Source organism: Ixodes scapularis, unplaced genomic scaffold (genome assembly GCF_016920785.2).
Source record: "Ixodes scapularis isolate PalLabHiFi unplaced genomic scaffold, ASM1692078v2 PGA_scaffold5__190_contigs__length_132052651, whole genome shotgun sequence".
Lineage (NCBI taxonomy): Eukaryota > Metazoa > Arthropoda > Arachnida > Ixodida > Ixodidae > Ixodes > Ixodes scapularis.
In genome coordinates this window covers 107,428,390-107,435,441 of record NW_024609880.1, presented here as the reverse complement: position 1 = coordinate 107,435,441, position 7,052 = coordinate 107,428,390, and positions in this window count along the sequence as shown.

Here is a 7,052-nt window from a genome sequence, read left to right as displayed (position 1 = left end):
CTTGTGGATGAGCGGAGGCCCAAATTTGAAAAGTTGGACGAAGCCGTCAAAACGGAAAAACCAGGTCTAGTTTGAAGCGGTTTTTCTCACGACAGATTTATTTCCAAGTATTTGCCATGGCACCAGCATGTAGTAGAGGGATGAAAATGATATATGTCGCCCAAAATGGGTGCATGAGCCGTGCTCCAAAAGTTCCCTGTGAAGGCGCGGGTGCTCAAACTTTAAAAATGGGACGAAACCGTCGAAACGGAAAAACCAGGTCCACTTCGGAGCGGTTTTTCTCAAGACAGATTTATTTCCAAGTATTTCCCGTGGCACTAGCATGTAGTAGAGGGATGAAAATTATATATTTCGCCCAGAATGGGTGCATGAGCCGTTCTCCAAAAGTTCCCTGTGAAGGCGCGGGTGCTCAAACTTTAAAAATGGGACGAAACCGTCGAAATGGAAAACCCAGGTCCACTTCGGAGCGGTTTTTCTCAAGACAGATTTATTTCCAAGTATTTGCCATGGCACTAGCATGTAGTAGAGGGATGAAAGTTATATATTTCGCCCAGAATGGGTGCATGAGCCGTGCTCCAAAAGTTCCCTGTGAAGGCGCGGGTGCTCAAACTTTAAAAATGGGACGAAACAGTCGAAACGGAAAAACCAGGTCCACTTCGGAGCGGTTTTTCTCAAGACAGATTTATTTCCAAGTATTTGCGATGGCACTAGCATGTAGTAGAGGGAGGAAAATGATATATGTCGCCCAAAATGGGTGCATGAGCCGTGCTCCAAAAGTTCCCTGTGAAGGCGCGGGTGCTCAAACTTTAAAAATGGGACGAAACCGTCGAAACGGAAAAACCAGGTCCACTTCGGAGCGGTTTTTCTCAAGACAGATTTATTTCCAAGTATTTGCCGTGGCACTAGCATGTAGTAGAGGGATGAAAATTATATATTTCGCCCAGAATGGGTGCATGAGCCGTTCTCCAAAAGTTCCCTGTGAAGGCGCGGGTGCTCAAACTTTAAAAATGGGACGAAACCGTCGAAATGGAAAAACCAGGTCCACTTCGGAGCGGTTTTTCTCAAGACAGATTTATTTCCAAGTATTTGCCGTGGCACTAGCATGTAGTAGAGGGATGAAAATTATATATTTCGCCCAAAATGGGTGCATGAGCCGTGCTCCAAAAGTTCCCTGTGAAGGCGCGGGTGCTCAAACTTTAAAAATGGGACGAAACCGTCGAAACGGAAAAACCAGGTCCACTTCGGAGCGGTTTTTCTCAAGACAGATTTATTTCCAAGTATTTGCCGTGGCACTAGCATGTAGTAGAGGGATGAAAATTATATATTTCGCCCAGAATGGGTGCATGAGCCGTTCTCCAAAAGTTCCCTGTGAAGGCGCGGGTGCTCAAACTTTAAAAATGGGACGAAACCGTCGAAATGGAAAACCCAGGTCCACTTCGGAGCGGTTTTTCTCAAGACAGATTTATTTCCAAGTATTTGCCATGGCACTAGCATGTAGTAGAGGGATGAAAGTTATATATTTCGCCCAGAATGGGTGCATGAGCCGTGCTCCAAAAGTTCCCTGTGAAGGCGCGGGTGCTCAAACTTTAAAAATGGGACGAAACCGTCAAAACGGAAAAACCAGGTCCACTTCGGAGCGGTTTTTCTCAAGACAGATTTATTTCCAAGTATTTGCCATGGAACTAGCATGTAGTAGAGGGATGAAAGTTATATATTTCGCCCAGAATGGGTGCATGAGCCGTGCTCCAAAAGTTCCCTGTGAAGGCGCGGGTGCTCAAACTTTAAAAATGGGACGAAACCGTCAAAACGGAAAAACCAGGTCCACTTCGGAGCGGTTTTTCTCAAGACAGATTTATTTCCAAGTATTTGCCATGGCACTAGCATGTAGTAGAGGGATGAAAGTTATATATTTCGCCCAGAATGGGTGCATGAGCCGTGCTCCAAAAGTTCCCTGTGAAGGCACGGGTGCTCAAACTTTAAAAATGGGACGAAACCGTCAAAACGGAAAAACCAGGTCCACTTCGGAGCGGTTTTTCTCAAAACAGATTTATTTCCAAGTATTTGCCATGGAACTAGCATGTAGTAGAGGGATGAAAGTTATATATTTCGCCCAGAATGGGTGCATGAGCCGTGCTCCAAAAGTTCCCTGTGAAGGCGCGGGTGCTCAAACTTTAAAAATGGGACGAAACCGTCGAAACGGAAAAACCAGGTACACTTCGGAGCGGTTTTTCTCAAGACCGATTTATTTCCAAGTATTTGCCATGGCACTAGCATGTAGTAGAGGGATGAAAATTATATATTTCGCCCAGAATGGGTGCATGAGCCGTGCTCCAAAAGTTCCCTGTGAAGGCGCGGGTGCTCAAACTTTAAAAATGGGACGAAACCGTCGAAACGGAAAAACCAGGTCCACTTCGGAGCGGTTTTTCTCAATACAGATTTATTTCCAAGTATTTGCCATGGCACTAGCATGTAGTAGAGGGATGAAAATGATATATTTCGCCCAGAATGGGTGCATGAGCCGTGCTCCAAATGTTCCCTGTGAAGGCGCGTGTGCTCAAATTTGAAAAGTAGGGCGAAACCGTCAGTACTGAAAAACCAGGTCCACTTTGAAGCGTTTTTTTTTTTCAAAATAGAGTTATTTTCAAGTATTTGCCATGCTACCAGCATGTAGTAGAGGGATGAAAATTATATATTTCGCGTCGTCTACCACTTGAGTATAGAGAGACCAAGGTTCTAGGAGATATCATAGAAACAACATCTGAGCGGATTAACACTGAAACCTTTCAGACTCGCCAAACTGCTTGGCCCATGGACAACACGACAACGCCCAACGAGCTTTCAAAGCAATTCTAAAAGCGCAACGTGCGCTCGTGCGTGCATCGTGTATGCGGACGCGAAGTGATAAGCTAAGCTATGTTTTTTCTTTAACACTAACTTTGATCTCCCCATTCCTAACAAAGTAGCCAGACCCTCAGTCTTTGTTCAATAAAACGGTGGCCGGAAGCGTACTGCTGTAGAAAATTATGTTAGCCCTGGAATAAAGAGCATTGAGAAAGAAACGGGTATTACTCTGTCTCAGTCAAAAATGAACAGAAAGGTACTTCACGAACCTCGGAACCAAACCAACACAGAAAGTGCGCCACGTGATCAGACGGTATTGCGCAGCAGTGCGAAAAATGTAAGGTCATGTGGCACGCTCACCGGGCTGGGTTGGCTGGGATGAATCGTAACGTTTGCTGCGGTTCATTGAAGAGAAAAATTAGATATAGCTATAAATAAGAAATTATAAACCAAATCGTGTAGGAGATTCTCATGGAACTCGCAGCATTTTGCACCGTCTTTTATGGCGTAAACGCTTCTTCGTTAAAGGGGTCTGGAACTGTTATGGAACCTCCATGAATCTTTGTCGACTTCCGTGAGGTCCTTTATATGGCTTCTTCCGTGAGTGCTTTTTTGGAATTCTGAAGATGCTTCGGAAGGGTACTGCGGGGGGTTCACGTAGTGGTCGACGGTCACGCGTGACCCCACGGATCATGGGCACTTGACCGTGCGACCAGCAGGTTCGTTATTTCTAGTGTGGCTACGTGGTGGACGAAAACCGATGGGCCATGGTCACGTGACCCCCACCCACAAACAAACGACGCTTACGCATGAACATGTGGCCAGCAAAGGTGCGTTATTATCAGTATTGTCAGGTTGCTTCCGACTCAGTCACGCTACCATGTGTGGCCATCAAAGGTGCGATATTTCTTATGTGGTCACGTGGTGGACGGGACTTCACGGGCTATGGTCACTTGACCTCAGTGACGATGGACAGGTGATCCCTTATGATCATGACCACGTGTCCGTGCGACCACCGAAGGTGCGATATCTTATGTGGTTGCAACCGCTACCCCCTCGACAGGCCGACCGACGTGAAAACTGAGAAAGTTTTTTTTTAACTTTATGATGTGTGAGGGCAGACATTAACATAAGCTCACGACGTTTTTGTTAGAGTATTTGAAGGCCTTGAGGAACACAGGCTCTAATCATTGTAGTGAGGTCATGCTATATGATCAAATTTTAACGACTGTGTCTGTTTAAAGCAATTAACGGAATAGGACCAAAGATTGCATACTTCAGGAATATATCGCATATTTACTCGAATTAGTTTTTATACTAGACCTCGGCGTTTGGACAAAATCAAAGATTCGGGAGTTCCGCTCGTTTCAGCTGAATTTACTGTGGAGTTATAAAGTCGTTCCTAAATCCTCCGATTTCCTCTTCTTACTAGCAGGAACCAATCTCGCTCGGTGGCCGCTGTGTCAGCGGAGTAGTACTCACACATTAGAATAAGAACGGCGTCGCATTGCACTTTTGGAACTACCTTTCTGATAGGAGTATCAGAAAGTTACGCTGGAATTATGCGGAAGTGAAAAAGGCAATATCATTCATGTTGTTGACAGAACAACATTTGTATTTTTCCACACTTACGTGTTTTTTATTATATACAACGCACATGCGCAGCAGCCTGTTTCTTGAAATGTGAATATTCTTCACAATCTCGGTGCAGCTGTCCTCACTACTGCTCTTATGTCATGCTCCAAAAACGTGGTGGCGTGTGCAAATTTCTGATAAGTACTAAGAACTCCTGATATGGTCATAACGCCGTTTTGAGCTGAATTGAGGGAGTTTGTCACGTGGGCCTGAAAGCTGAGGTGAAGTATTACATAGCGAGCGAACGTCAAAACAAACGAAGTGTCTGGTTACTCGAAAGGCAATCTCGAGTCCTCGGCCACATATTTGTGCGAACTTCTCCCCGCCATTTAAATATTAATACCCCAAGGCGAACTGTAGGTAATAAATAAACAAAAATAATAATGCCCAAGGGCGAACTGTAGGTAAGAAATAAACAAAAATTAACAATAAACAAATGTATTTCATGCATTTCCTGACTTTCTCACGGAAAGCGTAGCCACAACTTTATTTATTCTTGAGCGCTGAAAACGTCTGCCGCGGAAGAGGTATGTAGCACTAATGTAAAAAGTGATGACATGTGAATAAGCCCAATAGTGACACACAAAAAACAAAGATACAGTTCAGAATATTCCTTCGACGGCAGACGAACGTTTTGTGATAATCGGAATAAACGTGCTTTGATAAGTAAGCCCTTGGGAGCAAGAACACAATGTAAGGGTTACAATAGCTCAACAACAGAAGAAAAAACTCAGTTTGTTGAGTGCCAGCCTGGTGGAAAGAAACTGTTAACCAGTGCACCGCGCAACTTTTTGCGATCTGATATGGTGTCAATTATTGTCGGAAAGATCGTTTGAGTTCTGGATGGCACGAGGAAGTGCTGAGGTTTTAAAAGGATGGATGCTGAACGAAATATTCGCTGGAAGCTTTCGCTGCTTTTTACGAAAAGAATCCGGTGGTTCTTAATAAAATAGAAAGAAAGAGAGGCAGAGAGAGAGAGAGACAGACAGAGAGAGGGGGGGGGGGGAGCAACGCTATAAAAAATATCAGGACGGACTTAGCCTTGCCGTTGGAGCTGGCATTGCCCCGCTTGGCAGTGGTTCCAAAAGAGGTGAACTGGACTGACCGAAGTTTTGAAGGAACCGATGAAGTAAGCAAAAGAGCGAGATTAGTCGACGAGTCTGGAGAGGATGAATCAACTTACATTGCCTAAGATCTGACACGCTAATAAATCGAGAATGAGACTATATGAATAGCGCGGTACAGTTTTAGACGGGTTCTGAATGCGTAATTCTGTACGTTTGGTGATATCATTAAGTATTGTAGACTAAGAAAAAGAAGGTGCAAGCTTCCGGAGACTAAATAGACACGGAAGAAACTAAGAAAGAGGAAGGAGAGAGCGCTCGCACTGAAAGGATCGAGATGGCGGTCGGGTACAGTTCAACGATACCTCCAAAATAAATAATTCATTATTTCCTTCTATTTTAACACAGTTCGCATAATTAAACCGACTTTTTATTTGTATCGTCACAGTGGAGATCCTTCCTCCATTTACTTAATAAAGGCTTCTAAATATATTAGGCGTATTCCGGTTTCTGTGGCGGACGTGAGTACTATAAGTATGCTTCTGTGTTTTCGGACAAATTCGATAAAATCGAAAAAATACTTCCGGTAAAATATTTTAATATTTATATTTACCCAAAAAACTCAGATTTTTTAGGACCGCCAACTGCTATGAATCCTACTGGTCTTAATATTTTCCAGGGATCTTCGAACAAGTTTTGCTCTACTTCTCTATATCTAATATTTATTTATTTATTTGAAAAACTGCAGGCCTTTTTCAGGCCCTCGCAGTATCAACTTTCGTTTGTATGATCACAAAGAACTTCCGTTTAGCTTCTATTTTAAAAAAGGGGAATCGTCGAACACGTTTCTCATTGAAAAGGATACTTTTACTAAATTCACAAACTGCTGTTTTCAACCTTTCGTTCACTTCACCGAAAAAGCCGAAAAACTCTGTACGATGAAAGAAAGCTCCAAAGAACTCCGAATTTATGGTAAAAAATAAGCACTAAACAACACTCCGCGATTTTAAGCAGAAATAAACTCCGAAAACGCAGAATCCTAATTATAAGCTGGATTTCGTATATGTTGGTGCAGCTTTTAGATTTCGTTATAACTTATAGGTAGGGTTCCGTATTTTTGTGTATTCTTTCTTAAATTTAAGGGTGTCTTTGGGTGTTCATTTTTTCAAAGTTCTCTGTTTTCGGTATCTATTTCTGGTGTCGACCAGAAATCAGGGTTTATCAGGGCTTACGTCATAAAAGCTATTGCACATCTATCGCGTTTTTACAACACACAATGCTATTCGCGCCAGTTATCACTAAGTGGCCCATGTAGAAACAATAATTGCAGCAGAAGGAAGCAGCCTCGCGGAAAAGGGCCGTTTGTTTTCGGGGTCAACAGAAATAAAGCAATTTTTCCAGTTAACCTGGGGTTTCATTTAATTCAAAAATTTCAGTTCGGAGTTTTTCACTTTTACCAATTTCAAGAAAAATCCCAAGAAAAAGGAAGCCAGACATCAGCACAGCGAGTGG